Here is a 21396-nt window from a genome sequence, read left to right on the forward strand (position 1 = left end):
TGTGCAGGAGCAGGAGGATCGGACTGTCTGACGAAAAACGGTGTGATCCCAAATCTAGGCCCTTTTTGCTCCAGGAGCCATAGGAATTGGACTGCTGTGCAGGTGGAGAGCAATCGAGCTGATGCGCATGCGCAGAAGAGTCGGACTGATGCGCAGGCGCAGGGGAGTCGGACTGATGCGCATGCGCAGAGGAATCGGACTGATGTGCAGGAGCAGGAGGGTCGGACTGACGCGCATGCGCAGAAGAATCCGACTGATGCGCAGTCGCAGGAAAATCGCACTGATGCGCATGCGCAGAAGAGTCGGACTGATGCGCAGGCGCAGGGGAGTCGGACTGATGCTCATGCGCAGAAGAATCGGACTGATGCGCAGGAGCAGAAGAATCGGAGTGCTGCGCAGGCACAGGGGAGTCGGACTGATGCGCATGTGCAGAAGCGTCGGACTGATGCGCAGGCGCAGAGGAGTGGTATTGATGCGCAGCAGCAGAAGAATCGGACTGATGCGCATGCGCAGAGGCATCGGACTGATACCCATGAGCAGAAGAATCGGACTGACTGACGAAAAACGGTGTGATACCAAATCCGGGCAGTTTTTGCTCTACGAGCCGCAGGCGACCTGAAAAATGCGAAAAACGAAAAAAATTGATTTTAGAAAATTCCCGGACCCCTAGCAAAATCGGAAATCGTCTCACGAATCCAATGGCGCCGGCAAAATTGTTCTAGCTATGCAATTTCCAAAGATATGGGCGACAAACGGTGTGATCCCAAATCCGTGCCCGTTTTGCTCTAGGAGGTCCAGGAGCCGAGAAAAACGCGAAAAACGAAAAAATCGACTTTTGAAAATTCCCGGAGCCGTAGAAAAATCGGGAATCGACTCACGAATGCAATGGCGCTAGCCAAATTGTCCTAGCTATGATATTTCCAAAAATTTGGGCGAAAAACGGTATGAGTCCAAATCCGGGCCCGTTTTGCTCTAGGAGGCCCAGGAGCCGAGAAAAACGCGAAAAACTAAAAAAATCGATTTTAGAAAATTCCCGGACCCCTAGAAAAATCGGAAATCGTCTCACGAATCCAATGGCGCCAGCCAAATTGTCCTAGCTATGATATTTCCAAAGATATGGGCGAAAAACGGTACGAGCCCAAATCCGGGCCCGTTTAGCTCTAGGAGGCCCAGGAGCCGAGAAAAACGCGAAAGACTAAAAAACTCGACTTTAGACAATTCCCGGACCCCTAGGAACTCGGAAATCGTCTCACGAATTCAATGGCGCCAGCCAAATTGTCCTAGCTATGATATTTGCAAAGATATGGGCGAAAAACAGTACGAGCCCAAATCCGGGCCCGTTTTGCTCTAGGAGGCCCAGGAGCCGAGAAAAACGCGAAAAACCAAAAAAATCGACTTTAGAAAATTCCCGGAGCCGTAGAAAAATCGGAAATCGTCTCACGAATCCAATGGCGCCAGCCAAATTGTCCTAGCTATGATATTTACAAAGATATGGGCGAAAAACGGTACGAGCCCAAATCCGGGCCCGTTTTGCTCTAGGAGGGCCAGGAGCAGAGAAAAACGCGAAAAACTAAAAAAATCGACTTTAGAAAATTCCTGGAGCCGTAGAAAAATCGGGAATCGACTCACGAATGCAATGGCGCTAGCCAAATTGTCCTAGCTATGATATTTCCAAAAATTTGGGCGAAAAACGGTATGAGTCCAAATCCGGACCCGTTTTGCTCTAGGAGGCCCAGGAGCCGAGAAAAACGCGAAAAACTAAAAAAATCGATTTTAGAAAATTCCCGGACCCCTAGAAAAATCGGAAATCGTCTCACGAATCCAATGGCGCCAGCCAAATTGTCCTAGCTATGATATTTCCAAAGATATGGGCGAAAAACGGTACGAGCCCAAATCCGGGCCCGTTTAGCTCTAGGAGGCCCAGGAGCCGAGAAAAATGCGAAAGACTAAAAAAATCGACTTTAGACAATTCCCGGACCCCTAGAAAAATCGGAAATCGTCTCACGAATCCAATGGCGCCAGCCAAATTGTCCTAGCTATGATATTTCCAAAGATATGGGCGAAAAACGGTACGAGCCCAAATCCGGGCCCGTTTAGCTCTAGGAGGCCCAGGAGCCGAGAAAAACGCGAAAGACTAAAAAAATCGACTTTAGACAATTCCCGGACCCCTAGGAACTCGGAAATCGTCTCACGAATTCAATGACGCCAGCCAAATTGTCCTAGCTATGATATTTACAAAGATATGGGCGAAAAACGGTACGAGCCCAAATCCGGGCCCGTTTTGCTCTAGGAGGCCCACGAGCCGAGAAAAACGCGAAAAACCAAAAAAATCGATTTTAGAAAATTCCCGGACCCCTAGAAAAATCGGAAATCGTCTCACGAATCCAATGGCGCCAGCCAAATTGTCCTAGCTATGATATTTCCAAAGATATGGGCGAAAAACGGTACGAGCCCAAATCCGGGCCCGTTTAGCTCTAGGAGGCCCAGGAGCCGAGAAAAACGCGAAAAACGAAAAAATCGACTTTTGAAAATTCCCGGACCCCTAGAAAAATCGGAAATCGTCTCACGAATCCAATGGCGCCAGCCAAATTGTCCTAGCTATGATATTTCCAAAGATATGGACGAAAAACGGTGTGATCCCAAATCAGGGCCCGTTTTGCTCTAGGAGGCCCAGGAGCCGAGAAAAACGCGAAAAACTAAAAAAATCGACTTTTGAAAATTCCCGGACCCCTAGAAAAATCGGAAATCGTCTCACGAATCCAATGGCGCCAGCCAAATTGTCCTAGCTATGATATTTACAAAGATATGGGCGAAAAACGGTACGAGCCCAAATCCGGGCCCGTTTTGCTCTAGGAGGGCCAGGAGCAGAGAAAAACGCGAAAAACTAAAAAAATCGACTTTTGAAAATTCCCGGACCCCTAGAAAAATCGGAAATCGTCTCACGAATCCAATGGCGCCAGCCAAATTGTCCTAGCTATGATATTTCCAAAGATATCGACGGAAAACGGTGTGATCCCAAATCCGGGCCTTTTTTGCTCTAGGAGCCATAGGAGTTGGACTGATGTGCAGGCGGAGAGCAATCGGACTGATGTGCAGGAGCAGGAGGATCGGACTGTCTGACGAAAAACGGTGTGATCCCAAATCTAGGCCCTTTTTGCTCCAGGAGCCATAGGAATTGGACTGCTGTGCAGGCGGAGAGCAATCGAGCTGATGCGCATGCGCAGAAGAGTCGGACTGATGCGCAGGCGCAGGGGAGTCGGACTGATGCGCATGCGCAGAGGAATCGGACTGATGTGCAGGAGCAGGAGGGTCGGACTGACGCGCATGCGCAGAAGAATCCGACTGATGCGCAGTCGCAGGAAAATCGCACTGATGCGCATGCGCAGAAGAGTCGGACTGATGCGCAGGCGCAGGGGAGTCGGACTGATGCTCATGCGCAGAAGAATCGGGCTGATGCGCAGGAGCAGAAGAATCGGAGTGCTGCGCAGGCACAGGGGAGTCGGACTGATGCGCATGTGCAGAAGCGTCGGACTGATGCGCAGGCGCAGAGGAGTGGTATTGATGCGCAGCAGCAGAAGAATCGGACTGATGCGCATGCGCAGAGGCATCGGACTGATACCCATGAGCAGAAGAATCGGACTGACTGACCAAAAACGGTGTGATACCAAATCCGGGCAGTTTTTGCTCTACGAGCCGCAGGCGACCTGAAAAATGCGAAAAACGAAAAAAATTGATTTTAGAAAATTCCCGGACCCCTAGCAAAATCGGAAATCGTCTCACGAATCCAATGGCGCCGGCAAAATTGTTCTAGCTATGAAATTTCCAAAGATATGGGCGACAAACGGTGTGATCCCAAATCCGTGCCCGTTTTGCTCTAGGAGGTCCAGGAGCCGAGAAAAACGCGAAAAACGAAAAAATCGACTTTTGAAAATTCCCGGACCCCTAGAAAAATCGGAAATCGTCTCACGAATGCAATGGCGCTAGCCCAATTGTCCTAGCTATGATATTTCCAAAAATTTGGGCGAAAAACGGTATGAGTCCAAATCCGGGCCCGCTTTGCTCTAGGAGGCCCAGGAGCCGAGAAAAACGCGAAAAACTAAAAAAATCGACTTTTGAAAATTCCCGGACCCCTAGAAAAATCGGAAATCGTCTCACGAATCCAATGGCGCCAGCCAAATTGTCCTAGCTATGATATTTACAAAGATATGGGCGAAAAACGGTACGAGCCCAAATCCGGGCCCGTTTTGCTCTAGGAGGGCCAGGAGCAGAGAAAAACGCGAAAAACTAAAAAAATCGACTTTTGAAAATTCCCGGACCCCTAGAAAAATCGGAAATCGTCTCACGAATCCAATGGCGCCAGCCAAATTGTCCTAGCTATGATATTTCCAAAGATATCGACGGAAAACGGTGTGATCCCAAATCCGGGCCTTTTTTGCTCTAGGAGCCATAGGAGTTGGACTGATGTGCAGGCGGAGAGCAATCGGACTGATGTGCAGGAGCAGGAGGATCGGACTGTCTGACGAAAAACGGTGTGATCCCAAATCTAGGCCCTTTTTGCTCCAGGAGCCATAGGAATTGGACTGCTGTGCAGGCGGAGAGCAATCGAGCTGATGCGCATGCGCAGAAGAGTCGGACTGATGCGCAGGCGCAGGGGAGTCGGACTGATGCGCATGCGCAGAGGAATCGGACTGATGTGCAGGAGCAGGAGGGTCGGACTGACGCGCATGCGCAGAAGAATCCGACTGATGCGCAGTCGCAGGAAAATCGCACTGATGCGCATGCGCAGAAGAGTCGGACTGATGCGCAGGCGCAGGGGAGTCGGACTGATGCTCATGCGCAGAAGAATCGGGCTGATGCGCAGGAGCAGAAGAATCGGAGTGCTGCGCAGGCACAGGGGAGTCGGACTGATGCGCATGTGCAGAAGCGTCGGACTGATGCGCAGGCGCAGAGGAGTGGTATTGATGCGCAGCAGCAGAAGAATCGGACTGATGCGCATGCGCAGAGGCATCGGACTGATACCCATGAGCAGAAGAATCGGACTGACTGACCAAAAACGGTGTGATACCAAATCCGGGCAGTTTTTGCTCTACGAGCCGCAGGCGACCTGAAAAATGCGAAAAACGAAAAAAATTGATTTTAGAAAATTCCCGGACCCCTAGCAAAATCGGAAATCGTCTCACGAATCCAATGGCGCCGGCAAAATTGTTCTAGCTATGAAATTTCCAAAGATATGGGCGACAAACGGTGTGATCCCAATTCCGTGCCCGTTTTGCTCTAGGAGGTCCAGGAGCCGAGAAAAACGCGAAAAACGAAAAAATCGACTTTTGAAAATTCCCGGACCCCTAGAAAAATCGGAAATCGTCTCACGAATCCAATGGCGCCAGCCAAATTGTCCTAGCTATGATATTTCCAAAGATATGGGCGAAAAACGGTACGAGCCCAAATCCGGGCCCGTTTTGCTCTAGGAGGGCCAGGAGCAGAGAAAAACGCGAAAAACTAAAAAAATCGACTTTAGAAAATTCCCGGACCCCTAGAAAAATCGGAAATCGTCTCACGAATTCAATGGCGCCGGCAAAATTGTTCTAGCTATGAAATTTCCAAAGATATGGGCGACAAACGGTGTGATCCCAAATCCGTGCCCGTTTTGCTCTAGGAGGTCCAGGAGCCGAGAAAAACGCGAAAAACGAAAAAATCGATTTTAGAAAATTCCCGGACCCCTAGAAAAATCGGAAATCGTCTCACGAATCCAATGGCGCCAGCCAAATTGTCCTAGCTATGATATTTACAAAGATATGGGCGAAAAACGGTACGAGCCCAAATCCGGGCCCGTTTTGCTCTAGGAGGCCCAGGAGCCGAGAAAAACGCGAAAAACCAAAAAAATCGACTTTAGAAAATTCCCGGAGCCGTAGAAAAATCGGAAATCGTCTCACGAATCCAATGGCGCCAGCCAAATTGTCCTAGCTATGATATTTACAAAGAGATGGGCGAAAAACGGTACGAGCCCAAATCCGGGCCCGTTTTGCTCTAGGAGGCCCAGGAGCCGAGAAAAACGCGAAAGACTAAAAAAATCGACTTTAGACAATTCCCGGACCCCTAGGAACTCGGAAATCGTCTCATGAATTCAATGGCGCCAGCCAAATTGTCCTAGCTATGATATTTACAAAGATATGGGCGAAAAACGGTACGAGCCCAAATCCGGGCCCGTTTTGCTCTAGGAGGCCCAGGAGCCGAGAGAAACGCGAAAAACCAAAAAAATCGACTTTAGAAAATTCCCGGAGCCGTAGAAAAATCGGAAATCGACTCACGAATCCAATGGCGCTAGCCAAATGGTCCTAGCTGTGATATTTCCAAAGATATGGGCGAAAAACGGTATTAGTCCAAATCCGGGCCCGTTTTGCTCTAGGAGGCCCAGGAGCCGAGAAAAACGCGAAAAACGAAAAAATCGACTTTTGAAAATTCCCGGACCCCTAGAAAAATCGGAAATCGTCTCACGAATCCAATGGCGCCAGCCAAATTGTCCTAGCTATGATATTTCCAAAGATATGGACGAAAAACGGTGTGATCCCAAATCAGGGCCCGTTTTGCTCTAGGAGGCCCAGGAGCCGAGAAAAACGCGAAAAACTAAAAAAATCGTCTTTACAAAATTCGCGGAGCCGTAGAAAAATCGGAAATCGTCTCACGAATAGAATGGCACGAGCCAAATTGTCCTAGCTATGATATTTCCAAAGATATCGACGGAAAACGGTGTGATCCCAAATCCGGGCCTTTTTTGCTCTAGGAGCCATAGGAGTTGGACTTATGTGCAGGCGGAGAGCAATCGGACTGATGTGCAGGAGCAGGAGGATCGGACTGTCTGACGAAAAACGGTGTGATCCCAAATCTAGGCCCTTTTTGCTCCAGGAGCCATAGGAATTGGACTGCTGTGCAGGTGGAGAGCAATCGAGCTGATGCGCATGCGCAGAAGAGTCGGACTGATGCGCAGGCGCAGGGGACTCGGACTGATGCGCATGCGCAGAGGAATCGGACTGATGTGCAGGAGCAGGAGGGTCGGACTGACGCGCATGCGCAGAAGAATCCGACTGATGCGCAGTCGCAGGAAAATCGCACTGATGCGCATGCGCAGAAGAGTCGGACTGATGCGCAGGCGCAGGGGAGTCGGACTGATGCTCATGCGCAGAAGAATCGGACTGATGCGCAGGAGCAGAAGAATCGGAGTGCTGCGCAGGCACAGGGGAGTCGGACTGATGCGCATGTGCAGAAGCGTCGGACTGATGCGCAGGCGCAGAGGAGTGGTATTGATGCGCAGCAGCAGAAGAATCGGACTGATGCGCATGCGCAGAGGCATCGGACTGATACCCATGAGCAGAAGAATCGGACTGACTGACGAAAAACGGTGTGATACCAAATCCGGGCAGTTTTTGCTCTACGAGCCGCAGGCGACCTGAAAAATGCGAAAAACGAAAAAAATTGATTTTAGAAAATTCCCGGACCCCTAGCAAAATCGGAAATCGTCTCACGAATCCAATGGCGCCGGCAAAATTGTTCTAGCTATGCAATTTCCAAAGATATGGGCGACAAACGGTGTGATCCCAAATCCGTGCCCGTTTTGCTCTAGGAGGTCCAGGAGCCGAGAAAAACGCGAAAAACGAAAAAATCGACTTTTGAAAATTCCCGGAGCCGTAGAAAAATCGGGAATCGACTCACGAATGCAATGGCGCTAGCCAAATTGTCCTAGCTATGATATTTCCAAAAATTTGGGCGAAAAACGGTATGAGTCCAAATCCGGGCCCGTTTTGCTCTAGGAGGCCCAGGAGCCGAGAAAAACGCGAAAAACTAAAAAAATCGATTTTAGAAAATTCCCGGACCCCTAGAAAAATCGGAAATCGTCTCACGAATCCAATGGCGCCAGCCAAATTGTCCTAGCTATGATATTTCCAAAGATATGGGCGAAAAACGGTACGAGCCCAAATCCGGGCCCGTTTAGCTCTAGGAGGCCCAGGAGCCGAGAAAAACGCGAAAGACTAAAAAACTCGACTTTAGACAATTCCCGGACCCCTAGGAACTCGGAAATCGTCTCACGAATTCAATGGCGCCAGCCAAATTGTCCTAGCTATGATATTTGCAAAGATATGGGCGAAAAACAGTACGAGCCCAAATCCGGGCCCGTTTTGCTCTAGGAGGCCCAGGAGCCGAGAAAAACGCGAAAAACCAAAAAAATCGACTTTAGAAAATTCCCGGAGCCGTAGAAAAATCGGAAATCGTCTCACGAATCCAATGGCGCCAGCCAAATTGTCCTAGCTATGATATTTACAAAGATATGGGCGAAAAACGGTACGAGCCCAAATCCGGGCCCGTTTTGCTCTAGGAGGGCCAGGAGCAGAGAAAAACGCGAAAAACTAAAAAAATCGACTTTAGAAAATTCCTGGAGCCGTAGAAAAATCGGGAATCGACTCACGAATGCAATGGCGCTAGCCAAATTGTCCTAGCTATGATATTTCCAAAAATTTGGGCGAAAAACGGTATGAGTCCAAATCCGGACCCGTTTTGCTCTAGGAGGCCCAGGAGCCGAGAAAAACGCGAAAAACTAAAAAAATCGATTTTAGAAAATTCCCGGACCCCTAGAAAAATCGGAAATCGTCTCACGAATCCAATGGCGCCAGCCAAATTGTCCTAGCTATGATATTTCCAAAGATATGGGCGAAAAACGGTACGAGCCCAAATCCGGGCCCGTTTAGCTCTAGGAGGCCCAGGAGCCGAGAAAAATGCGAAAGACTAAAAAAATCGACTTTAGACAATTCCCGGACCCCTAGAAAAATCGGAAATCGTCTCACGAATCCAATGGCGCCAGCCAAATTGTCCTAGCTATGATATTTCCAAAGATATGGGCGAAAAACGGTACGAGCCCAAATCCGGGCCCGTTTAGCTCTAGGAGGCCCAGGAGCCGAGAAAAACGCGAAAGACTAAAAAAATCGACTTTAGACAATTCCCGGACCCCTAGGAACTCGGAAATCGTCTCACGAATTCAATGACGCCAGCCAAATTGTCCTAGCTATGATATTTACAAAGATATGGGCGAAAAACGGTACGAGCCCAAATCCGGGCCCGTTTTGCTCTAGGAGGCCCACGAGCCGAGAAAAACGCGAAAAACCAAAAAAATCGATTTTAGAAAATTCCCGGACCCCTAGAAAAATCGGAAATCGTCTCACGAATCCAATGGCGCCAGCCAAATTGTCCTAGCTATGATATTTCCAAAGATATGGGCGAAAAACGGTACGAGCCCAAATCCGGGCCCGTTTAGCTCTAGGAGGCCCAGGAGCCGAGAAAAACGCGAAAAACGAAAAAATCGACTTTTGAAAATTCCCGGACCCCTAGAAAAATCGGAAATCGTCTCACGAATCCAATGGCGCCAGCCAAATTGTCCTAGCTATGATATTTCCAAAGATATGGACGAAAAACGGTGTGATCCCAAATCAGGGCCCGTTTTGCTCTAGGAGGCCCAGGAGCCGAGAAAAACGCGAAAAACTAAAAAAATCGTCTTTACAAAATTCGCGGAGCCGTAGAAAAATCGGAAATCGTCTCACGAATAGAATGGCACGAGCCAAATTGTCCTAGCTATGATATTTCCAAAGATATCGACGGAAAACGGTGTGATCCCAAATCCGGGCCTTTTTTGCTCTAGGAGCCATAGGAGTTGGACTTATGTGCAGGCGGAGAGCAATCGGACTGATGTGCAGGAGCAGGAGGATCGGACTGTCTGACGAAAAACGGTGTGATCCCAAATCTAGGCCCTTTTTGCTCCAGGAGCCATAGGAATTGGACTGCTGTGCAGGCGGAGAGCAATCGAGCTGATGCGCATGCGCAGAAGAGTCGGACTGATGCGCAGGCGCAGGGGAGTCGGACTGATGCGCATGCGCAGAGGAATCGGACTGATGTGCAGGAGCAGGAGGGTCGGACTGACGCGCATGCGCAGAAGAATCCGACTGATGCGCAGTCGCAGGAAAATCGCACTGATGCGCATGCGCAGAAGAGTCGGACTGATGCGCAGGCGCAGGGGAGTCGGACTGATGCTCATGCGCAGAAGAATCGGACTGATGCGCAGGAGCAGAAGAATCGGAGTGCTGCGCAGGCACAGGGGAGTCGGACTGATGCGCATGTGCAGAAGCGTCGGACTGATGCGCATGTGCAGAAGCGTCGGACTGATGCGCAGGCGCAGAGGAGTGGTATTGATGCGCAGCAGCAGAAGAATCGGACTGATGCGCATGCGCAGAGGCATCGGACTGATACCCATGAGCAGAAGAATCGGACTGACTGACGAAAAACGGTGTGATACCAAATCCGGGCAGTTTTTGCTCTACGAGCCGCAGGCGACCTGAAAAATGCGAAAAACGAAAAAAATCGATTTTAGAAAATTCCCGGACCCCTAGAAAAATCGGAAATCGTCTCACGAATCCAATGGCGCCGGCAAAATTGTTCTAGCTATGAAATTTCCAAAGATATGGGCGACAAACGGTGTGATCCCAAATCCGTGCCCGTTTTGCTCTAGGAGGTCCAGGAGCCGAGAAAAACGCGAAAAACGAAAAAATCGACTTTTGAAAATTCCCGGACCCCTAGAAAAATCGGAAATCGTCTCACGAATCCAATGGCGCCAGCCAAATTGTCCTAGCTATGATATTTACAAAGATATGGGCGAAAAACAGTACGAGCCCAAATCCGGGCCCGTTTTGCTCTAGGAGGGCCAGGAGCCGAGAAAAACGCGAAAAACTAAAAAAATCGACTTTTGAAAATTCCCGGACCCCTAGAAAAATCGGAAATCGTCTCACGAATCCAATGGCGCCAGCCAAATTGTCCTAGCTATGATATTTCCAAAGATATCGACGGAAAACGGTGTGATCCCAAATTCGGGCCCGTTTTGCTCTCGGAGCCATAGGAGTTGGACTGATGTGCAGGCGGAGAGCAATCGAACTGATGCGCATGCGCAGAACAATCCGACTGACGCGTAGGCGCAGAAAAGCCGGACTGATGCGCAGGCGCAGGGGAGTCGAGCTGATGCGCATTCACAGAGGAATCGGACTGATGTGCAGGAGCAGGAGGGTCGGACTGACGCGCATGCGCAGAAGAATCCGACTGATGCGCAGTCGCAGGAAAGTCGCACTGATGCGCATGCGCAGAAGAGTCGGGCTGATGCGCAGGCGCAGGGGAGTCGGACTGATGCTCATGCGCAGAAGAATCGGACTGATGCGCAGGAGCAGAAGAATCGGAGTGCTGCGCAGGCACAGGGGAGTCGGACTGATGCGCATGTGCAGAAGCGTCGGACTGATGCGCAGGCGCAGAGGAGTGGTATTGATGCGCAGCAGCAGAAGAATCGGACTGATGCGCATGCGCAGAGGCATCGGACTGATACCCATGAGCAGAAGAATCGGACTGACTGACCAAAAACGGTGTGATACCAAATCCGGGCAGTTTTTGCTCTACGAGCCGCAGGCGACCTGAAAAATGCGAAAAACGAAAAAAATTGATTTTAGAAAATTCCCGGACCCCTAGCAAAATCGGAAATCGTCTCACGAATCCAATGGCGCCGGCAAAATTGTTCTAGCTATGAAATTTCCAAAGATATGGGCGACAAACGGTGTGATCCCAAATCCGTGCCCGTTTTGCTCTAGGAGGTCCAGGAGCCGAGAAAAACGCGAAAAACGAAAAAATCGACTTTTGAAAATTCCCGGACCCCTAGAAAAATCGGAAATCGTCTCACGAATCCAATGGCGCCAGCCAAATTGTCCTAGCTATGATATTTACAAAGATATGGGCGAAAAACGGTACGAGCCCAAATCCGGGCCCGTTTTGCTCTAGGAGGGCCAGGAGCAGAGAAAAACGCGAAAAACTAAAAAAATCGACTTTTGAAAATTCCCGGACCCCTAGAAAAATCGGAAATCGTCTCACGAATCCAATGGCGCCAGCCAAATTGTCCTAGCTATGATATTTCCAAAGATATCGACGGAAAACGGTGTGATCCCAAATCCGGGCCTTTTTTGCTCTAGGAGCCATAGGAGTTGGACTGATGTGCAGGCGGAGAGCAATCGGACTGATGTGCAGGAGCAGGAGGATCGGACTGTCTGACGAAAAACGGTGTGATCCCAAATCTAGGCCCTTTTTGCTCCAGGAGCCATAGGAATTGGACTGCTGTGCAGGCGGAGAGCAATCGAGCTGATGCGCATGCGCAGAAGAGTCGGACTGATGCGCAGGCGCAGGGGAGTCGGACTGATGCGCATGCGCAGAGGAATCGGACTGATGTGCAGGAGCAGGAGGGTCGGACTGACGCGCATGCGCAGAAGAATCCGACTGATGCGCAGTCGCAGGAAAATCGCACTGATGCGCATGCGCAGAAGAGTCGGACTGATGCGCAGGCGCAGGGGAGTCGGACTGATGCTCATGCGCAGAAGAATCGGGCTGATGCGCAGGAGCAGAAGAATCGGAGTGCTGCGCAGGCACAGGGGAGTCGGACTGATGCGCATGTGCAGAAGCGTCGGACTGATGCGCAGGCGCAGAGGAGTGGTATTGATGCGCAGCAGCAGAAGAATCGGACTGATGCGCATGCGCAGAGGCATCGGACTGATACCCATGAGCAGAAGAATCGGACTGACTGACCAAAAACGGTGTGATACCAAATCCGGGCAGTTTTTGCTCTACGAGCCGCAGGCGACCTGAAAAATGCGAAAAACGAAAAAAATTGATTTTAGAAAATTCCCGGACCCCTAGCAAAATCGGAAATCGTCTCACGAATCCAATGGCGCCGGCAAAATTGTTCTAGCTATGAAATTTCCAAAGATATGGGCGACAAACGGTGTGATCCCAATTCCGTGCCCGTTTTGCTCTAGGAGGTCCAGGAGCCGAGAAAAACGCGAAAAACGAAAAAATCGACTTTTGAAAATTCCCGGACCCCTAGAAAAATCGGAAATCGTCTCACGAATCCAATGGCGCCAGCCAAATTGTCCTAGCTATGATATTTCCAAAGATATGGGCGAAAAACGGTACGAGCCCAAATCCGGGCCCGTTTTGCTCTAGGAGGGCCAGGAGCAGAGAAAAACGCGAAAAACTAAAAAAATCGACTTTAGAAAATTCCCGGACCCCTAGAAAAATCGGAAATCGTCTCACGAATTCAATGGCGCCGGCAAAATTGTTCTAGCTATGAAATTTCCAAAGATATGGGCGACAAACGGTGTGATCCCAAATCCGTGCCCGTTTTGCTCTAGGAGGTCCAGGAGCCGAGAAAAACGCGAAAAACGAAAAAATCGATTTTAGAAAATTCCCGGACCCCTAGAAAAATCGGAAATCGTCTCACGAATCCAATGGCGCCAGCCAAATTGTCCTAGCTATGATATTTACAAAGATATGGGCGAAAAACGGTACGAGCCCAAATCCGGGCCCGTTTTGCTCTAGGAGGCCCAGGAGCCGAGAAAAACGCGAAAAACCAAAAAAATCGACTTTAGAAAATTCCCGGAGCCGTAGAAAAATCGGAAATCGTCTCACGAATCCAATGGCGCCAGCCAAATTGTCCTAGCTATGATATTTACAAAGAGATGGGCGAAAAACGGTACGAGCCCAAATCCGGGCCCGTTTTGCTCTAGGAGGCCCAGGAGCCGAGAAAAACGCGAAAGACTAAAAAAATCGACTTTAGACAATTCCCGGACCCCTAGGAACTCGGAAATCGTCTCATGAATTCAATGGCGCCAGCCAAATTGTCCTAGCTATGATATTTACAAAGATATGGGCGAAAAACGGTACGAGCCCAAATCCGGGCCCGTTTTGCTCTAGGAGGCCCAGGAGCCGAGAAAAACGCGAAAAACCAAAAAAATCGACTTTAGAAAATTCCCGGAGCCGTAGAAAAATCGGAAATCGACTCACGAATCCAATGGCGCTAGCCAAATGGTCCTAGCTGTGATATTTCCAAAGATATGGGCGAAAAACGGTATTAGTCCAAATCCGGGCCCGTTTTGCTCTAGGAGGCCCAGGAGCCGAGAAAAACGCGAAAAACGAAAAAATCGACTTTTGAAAATTCCCGGACCCCTAGAAAAATCGGAAATCGTCTCACGAATCCAATGGCGCCAGCCAAATTGTCCTAGCTATGATATTTCCAAAGATATGGACGAAAAACGGTGTGATCCCAAATCAGGGCCCGTTTTGCTCTAGGAGGCCCAGGAGCCGAGAAAAACGCGAAAAACTAAAAAAATCGTCTTTACAAAATTCGCGGAGCCGTAGAAAAATCGGAAATCGTCTCACGAATAGAATGGCACGAGCCAAATTGTCCTAGCTATGATATTTCCAAAGATATCGACGGAAAACGGTGTGATCCCAAATCCGGGCCTTTTTTGCTCTAGGAGCCATAGGAGTTGGACTTATGTGCAGGCGGAGAGCAATCGGACTGATGTGCAGGAGCAGGAGGATCGGACTGTCTGACGAAAAACGGTGTGATCCCAAATCTAGGCCCTTTTTGCTCCAGGAGCCATAGGAATTGGACTGCTGTGCAGGTGGAGAGCAATCGAGCTGATGCGCATGCGCAGAAGAGTCGGACTGATGCGCAGGCGCAGGGGAGTCGGACTGATGCGCATGCGCAGAGGAATCGGACTGATGTGCAGGAGCAGGAGGGTCGGACTGACGCGCATGCGCAGAAGAATCCGACTGATGCGCAGTCGCAGGAAAATCGCACTGATGCGCATGCGCAGAAGAGTCGGACTGATGCGCAGGCGCAGGGGAGTCGGACTGATGCTCATGCGCAGAAGAATCGGACTGATGCGCAGGAGCAGAAGAATCGGAGTGCTGCGCAGGCACAGGGGAGTCGGACTGATGCGCATGTGCAGAAGCGTCGGACTGATGCGCAGGCGCAGAGGAGTGGTATTGATGCGCAGCAGCAGAAGAATCGGACTGATGCGCATGCGCAGAGGCATCGGACTGATACCCATGAGCAGAAGAATCGGACTGACTGACGAAAAACGGTGTGATACCAAATCCGGGCAGTTTTTGCTCTACGAGCCGCAGGCGACCTGAAAAATGCGAAAAACGAAAAAAATTGATTTTAGAAAATTCCCGGACCCCTAGCAAAATCGGAAATCGTCTCACGAATCCAATGGCGCCGGCAAAATTGTTCTAGCTATGCAATTTCCAAAGATATGGGCGACAAACGGTGTGATCCCAAATCCGTGCCCGTTTTGCTCTAGGAGGTCCAGGAGCCGAGAAAAACGCGAAAAACGAAAAAATCGACTTTTGAAAATTCCCGGAGCCGTAGAAAAATCGGGAATCGACTCACGAATGCAATGGCGCTAGCCAAATTGTCCTAGCTATGATATTTCCAAAAATTTGGGCGAAAAACGGTATGAGTCCAAATCCGGGCCCGTTTTGCTCTAGGAGGCCCAGGAGCCGAGAAAAACGCGAAAAACTAAAAAAATCGATTTTAGAAAATTCCCGGACCCCTAGAAAAATCGGAAATCGTCTCACGAATCCAATGGCGCCAGCCAAATTGTCCTAGCTATGATATTTCCAAAGATATGGGCGAAAAACGGTACGAGCCCAAATCCGGGCCCGTTTAGCTCTAGGAGGCCCAGGAGCCGAGAAAAACGCGAAAGACTAAAAAACTCGACTTTAGACAATTCCCGGACCCCTAGGAACTCGGAAATCGTCTCACGAATTCAATGGCGCCAGCCAAATTGTCCTAGCTATGATATTTGCAAAGATATGGGCGAAAAACAGTACGAGCCCAAATCCGGGCCCGTTTTGCTCTAGGAGGCCCAGGAGCCGAGAAAAACGCGAAAAACCAAAAAAATCGACTTTAGAAAATTCCCGGAGCCGTAGAAAAATCGGAAATCGTCTCACGAATCCAATGGCGCCAGCCAAATTGTCCTAGCTATGATATTTACAAAGATATGGGCGAAAAACGGTACGAGCCCAAATCCGGGCCCGTTTTGCTCTAGGAGGGCCAGGAGCAGAGAAAAACGCGAAAAACTAAAAAAATCGACTTTAGAAAATTCCTGGAGCCGTAGAAAAATCGGGAATCGACTCACGAATGCAATGGCGCTAGCCAAATTGTCCTAGCTATGATATTTCCAAAAATTTGGGCGAAAAACGGTATGAGTCCAAATCCGGACCCGTTTTGCTCTAGGAGGCCCAGGAGCCGAGAAAAACGCGAAAAACTAAAAAAATCGATTTTAGAAAATTCCCGGACCCCTAGAAAAATCGGAAATCGTCTCACGAATCCAATGGCGCCAGCCAAATTGTCCTAGCTATGATATTTCCAAAGATATGGGCGAAAAACGGTACGAGCCCAAATCCGGGCCCGTTTAGCTCTAGGAGGCCCAGGAGCCGAGAAAAATGCGAAAGACTAAAAAAATCGACTTTAGACAATTCCCGGACCCCTAGAAAAATCGGAAATCGTCTCACGAATCCAATGGCGCCAGCCAAATTGTCCTAGCTATGATATTTCCAAAGATATGGGCGAAAAACGGTACGAGCCCAAATCCGGGCCCGTTTAGCTCTAGGAGGCCCAGGAGCCGAGAAAAACGCGAAAGACTAAAAAAATCGACTTTAGACAATTCCCGGACCCCTAGGAACTCGGAAATCGTCTCACGAATTCAATGACGCCAGCCAAATTGTCCTAGCTATGATATTTACAAAGATATGGGCGAAAAACGGTACGAGCCCAAATCCGGGCCCGTTTTGCTCTAGGAGGCCCACGAGCCGAGAAAAACGCGAAAAACCAAAAAAATCGATTTTAGAAAATTCCCGGACCCCTAGAAAAATCGGAAATCGTCTCACGAATCCAATGGCGCCAGCCAAATTGTCCTAGCTATGATATTTCCAAAGATATGGGCGAAAAACGGTACGAGCCCAAATCCGGGCCCGTTTAGCTCTAGGAGGCCCAGGAGCCGAGAAAAACGCGAAAAACGAAAAAATCGACTTTTGAAAATTCCCGGACCCCTAGAAAAATCGGAAATCGTCTCACGAATCCAATGGCGCCAGCCAAATTGTCCTAGCTATGATATTTCCAAAGATATGGACGAAAAACGGTGTGATCCCAAATCAGGGCCCGTTTTGCTCTAGGAGGCCCAGGAGCCGAGAAAAACGCGAAAAACTAAAAAAATCGACTTTTGAAAATTCCCGGACCCCTAGAAAAATCGGAAATCGTCTCACGAATCCAATGGCGCCAGCCAAATTGTCCTAGCTATGATATTTCCAAAGATATCGACGGAAAACGGTGTGATCCCAAATTCGGGCCCGTTTTGCTCTCGGAGCCATAGGAGTTGGACTGATGTGCAGGCGGAGAGCAATCGAACTGATGCGCATGCGCAGAACAATCCGACTGACGCGTAGGCGCAGAAAAGCCGGACTGATGCGCAGGCGCAGGGGAGTCGAGCTGATGCGCATTCACAGAGGAATCGGACTGATGTGCAGGAGCAGGAGGGTCGGACTGACGCGCATGCGCAGAAGAATCCGACTGATGCGCAGTCGCAGGAAATTCGCACTGATGCGCATGCGCAGAAGAGTCGGGCTGATGCGCAGGCGCAGGGGAGTCGGACTGATGCTCATGCGCAGAAGAATCGGACTGATGCGCAGGAGCAGAAGAATCGGAGTGCTGCGCAGGCACAGGGGAGTCGGACTGATGCGCATGTGCAGAAGCGTCGGACTGATGCGCAGGCGCAGAGGAGTGGTATTGATGCGCAGCAGCAGAAGAATCGGACTGATGCGCATGCGCAGAGGCATCGGACTGATACCCATGAGCAGAAGAATCGGACTGACTGACCAAAAACGGTGTGATACCAAATCCGGGCAGTTTTTGCTCTACGAGCCGCAGGCGACCTGAAAAATGCGAAAAACGAAAAAAATTGATTTTAGAAAATTCCCGGACCCCTAGCAAAATCGGAAATCGTCTCACGAATCCAATGGCGCCGGCAAAATTGTTCTAGCTATGAAATTTCCAAAGATATGGGCGACAAACGGTGTGATCCCAATTCCGTGCCCGTTTTGCTCTAGGAGGTCCAGGAGCCGAGAAAAACGCGAAAAACGAAAAAATCGACTTTTGAAAATTCCCGGACCCCTAGAAAAATCGGAAATCGTCTCACGAATCCAATGGCGCCAGCCAAATTGTCCTAGCTATGATATTTCCAAAGATATGGGCGAAAAACGGTACGAGCCCAAATCCGGGCCCGTTTTGCTCTAGGAGGCCCAGGAGCCGAGAAAAACGCGAAAAACCAAAAAAATCGACTTTAGAAAATTCCCGGAGCCGTAGAAAAATCGGAAATCGTCTCACGAATCCAATGGCGCCAGCCAAATTGTCCTAGCTATGATATTTACAAAGAGATGGGCGAAAAACGGTACGAGCCCAAATCCGGGCCCGTTTTGCTCTAGGAGGCCCAGGAGCCGAGAAAAACGCGAAAGACTAAAAAAATCGACTTTAGACAATTCCCGGACCCCTAGGAACTCGGAAATCGTCTCATGAATTCAATGGCGCCAGCCAAATTGTCCTAGCTATGATATTTACAAAGATATGGGCGAAAAACGGTACGAGCCCAAATCCGGGCCCGTTTTGCTCTAGGAGGCCCAGGAGCCGAGAGAAACGCGAAAAACCAAAAAAATCGACTTTAGAAAATTCCCGGAGCCGTAGAAAAATCGGAAATCGACTCACGAATCCAATGGCGCTAGCCAAATGGTCCTAGCTGTGATATTTCCAAAGATATGGGCGAAAAACGGTATTAGTCCAAATCCGGGCCCGTTTTGCTCTAGGAGGCCCAGGAGCCGAGAAAAACGCGAAAAACGAAAAAATCGACTTTTGAAAATTCCCGGACCCCTAGAAAAATCGGAAATCGTCTCACGAATCCAATGGCGCCAGCCAAATTGTCCTAGCTATGATATTTCCAAAGATATGGACGAAAAACGGTGTGATCCCAAATCAGGGCCCGTTTTGCTCTAGGAGGCCCAGGAGCCGAGAAAAACGCGAAAAACTAAAAAAATCGTCTTTACAAAATTCGCGGAGCCGTAGAAAAATCGGAAATCGTCTCACGAATAGAATGGCACGAGCCAAATTGTCCTAGCTATGATATTTCCAAAGATATCGACGGAAAACGGTGTGATCCCAAATCCGGGCCTTTTTTGCTCTAGGAGCCATAGGAGTTGGACTTATGTGCAGGCGGAGAGCAATCGGACTGATGTGCAGGAGCAGGAGGATCGGACTGTCTGACGAAAAACGGTGTGATCCCAAATCTAGGCCCTTTTTGCTCCAGGAGCCATAGGAATTGGACTGCTGTGCAGGTGGAGAGCAATCGAGCTGATGCGCATGCGCAGAAGAGTCGGACTGATGCGCAGGCGCAGGGGAGTCGGACTGATGCGCATGCGCAGAGGAATCGGACTGATGTGCAGGAGCAGGAGGGTCGGACTGACGCGCATGCGCAGAAGAATCCGACTGATGCGCAGTCGCAGGAAAATCGCACTGATGCGCATGCGCAGAAGAGTCGGACTGATGCGCAGGCGCAGGGGAGTCGGACTGATGCTCATGCGCAGAAGAATCGGACTGATGCGCAGGAGCAGAAGAATCGGAGTGCTGCGCAGGCACAGGGGAGTCGGACTGATGCGCATGTGCAGAAGCGTCGGACTGATGCGCAGGCGCAGAGGAGTGGTATTGATGCGCAGCAGCAGAAGAATCGGACTGATGCGCATGCGCAGAGGCATCGGACTGATACCCATGAGCAGAAGAATCGGACTGACTGACGAAAAACGGTGTGATACCAAATCCGGGCAGTTTTTGCTCTACGAGCCGCAGGCGACCTGAAAAATGCGAAAAACGAAAAAAATTGATTTTAGAAAATTCCCGGACCCCTAGCAAAATCGGAAATCGTCTCACGAATCCAATGGCGCCGGCAAAATTGTTCTAGCTATGCAATTTCCAAAGATATGGGCGACAAACGGTGTGATCCCAAATCCGTGCCCGTTTTGCTCTAGGAGGTCCAGGAGCCGAGAAAAACGCGAAAAACGAAAAAATCGACTTTTGAAAATTCCCGGAGCCGTAGAAAAATCGGGAATCGACTCACGAATGCAATGGCGCTAGCCAAATTGTCCTAGCTATGATATTTCCAAAAATTTGGGCGAAAAACGGTATGAGTCCAAATCCGGGCCCGTTTTGCTCTAGGAGGCCCAGGAGCCGAGAAAAACGCGAAAAACTAAAAAAATCGATTTTAGAAAATTCCCGGACCCCTAGAAAAATCGGAAATCGTCTCACGAATCCAATGGCGCCAGCCAAATTGTCCTAGCTATGATATTTCCAAAGATATGGGCGAAAAACGGTACGAGCCCAAATCCGGGCCCGTTTAGCTCTAGGAGGCCCAGGAGCCGAGAAAAACGCGAAAGACTAAAAAACTCGACTTTAGACAATTCCCGGACCCCTAGGAACTCGGAAATCGTCTCACGAATTCAATGGCGCCAGCCAAATTGTCCTAGCTATGATATTTGCAAAGATATGGGCGAAAAACAGTACGAGCCCAAATCCGGGCCCGTTTTGCTCTAGGAGGCCCAGGAGCCGAGAAAAACGCGAAAAACCAAAAAAATCGACTTTAGAAAATTCCCGGAGCCGTAGAAAAATCGGAAATCGTCTCACGAATCCAATGGCGCCAGCCAAATTGTCCTAGCTATGATATTTACAAAGATATGGGCGAAAAACGGTACGAGCCCAAATCCGGGCCCGTTTTGCTCTAGGAGGGCCAGGAGCAGAGAAAAACGCGAAAAACTAAAAAAATCGACTTTAGAAAATTCCTGGAGCCGTAGAAAAATCGGGAATCGACTCACGAATGCAATGGCGCTAGCCAAATTGTCCTAGCTATGATATTTCCAAAAATTTGGGCGAAAAACGGTATGAGTCCAAATCCGGACCCGTTTTGCTCTAGGAGGCCCAGGAGCCGAGAAAAACGCGAAAAACTAAAAAAATCGATTTTAGAAAATTCCCGGACCCCTAGAAAAATCGGAAATCGTCTCACGAATCCAATGGCGCCAGCCAAATTGTCCTAGCTATGATATTTCCAAAGATATGGGCGAAAAACGGTACGAGCCCAAATCCGGGCCCGTTTAGCTCTAGGAGGCCCAGGAGCCGAGAAAAATGCGAAAGACTAAAAAAATCGACTTTAGACAATTCCCGGACCCCTAGAAAAATCGGAAATCGTCTCACGAATCCAATGGCGCCAGCCAAATTGTCCTAGCTATGATATTTCCAAAGATATGGGCGAAAAACGGTACGAGCCCAAATCCGGGCCCGTTTAGCTCTAGGAGGCCCAGGAGCCGAGAAAAACGCGAAAGACTAAAAAAATCGACTTTAGACAATTCCCGGACCCCTAGGAACTCGGAAATCGTCTCACGAATTCAATGACGCCA

The sequence above is a fragment of the Diachasmimorpha longicaudata genome, chromosome 4 (assembly GCF_034640455.1).
Source record: "Diachasmimorpha longicaudata isolate KC_UGA_2023 chromosome 4, iyDiaLong2, whole genome shotgun sequence".
NCBI classification, from domain to species: domain Eukaryota; kingdom Metazoa; phylum Arthropoda; class Insecta; order Hymenoptera; family Braconidae; genus Diachasmimorpha; species Diachasmimorpha longicaudata.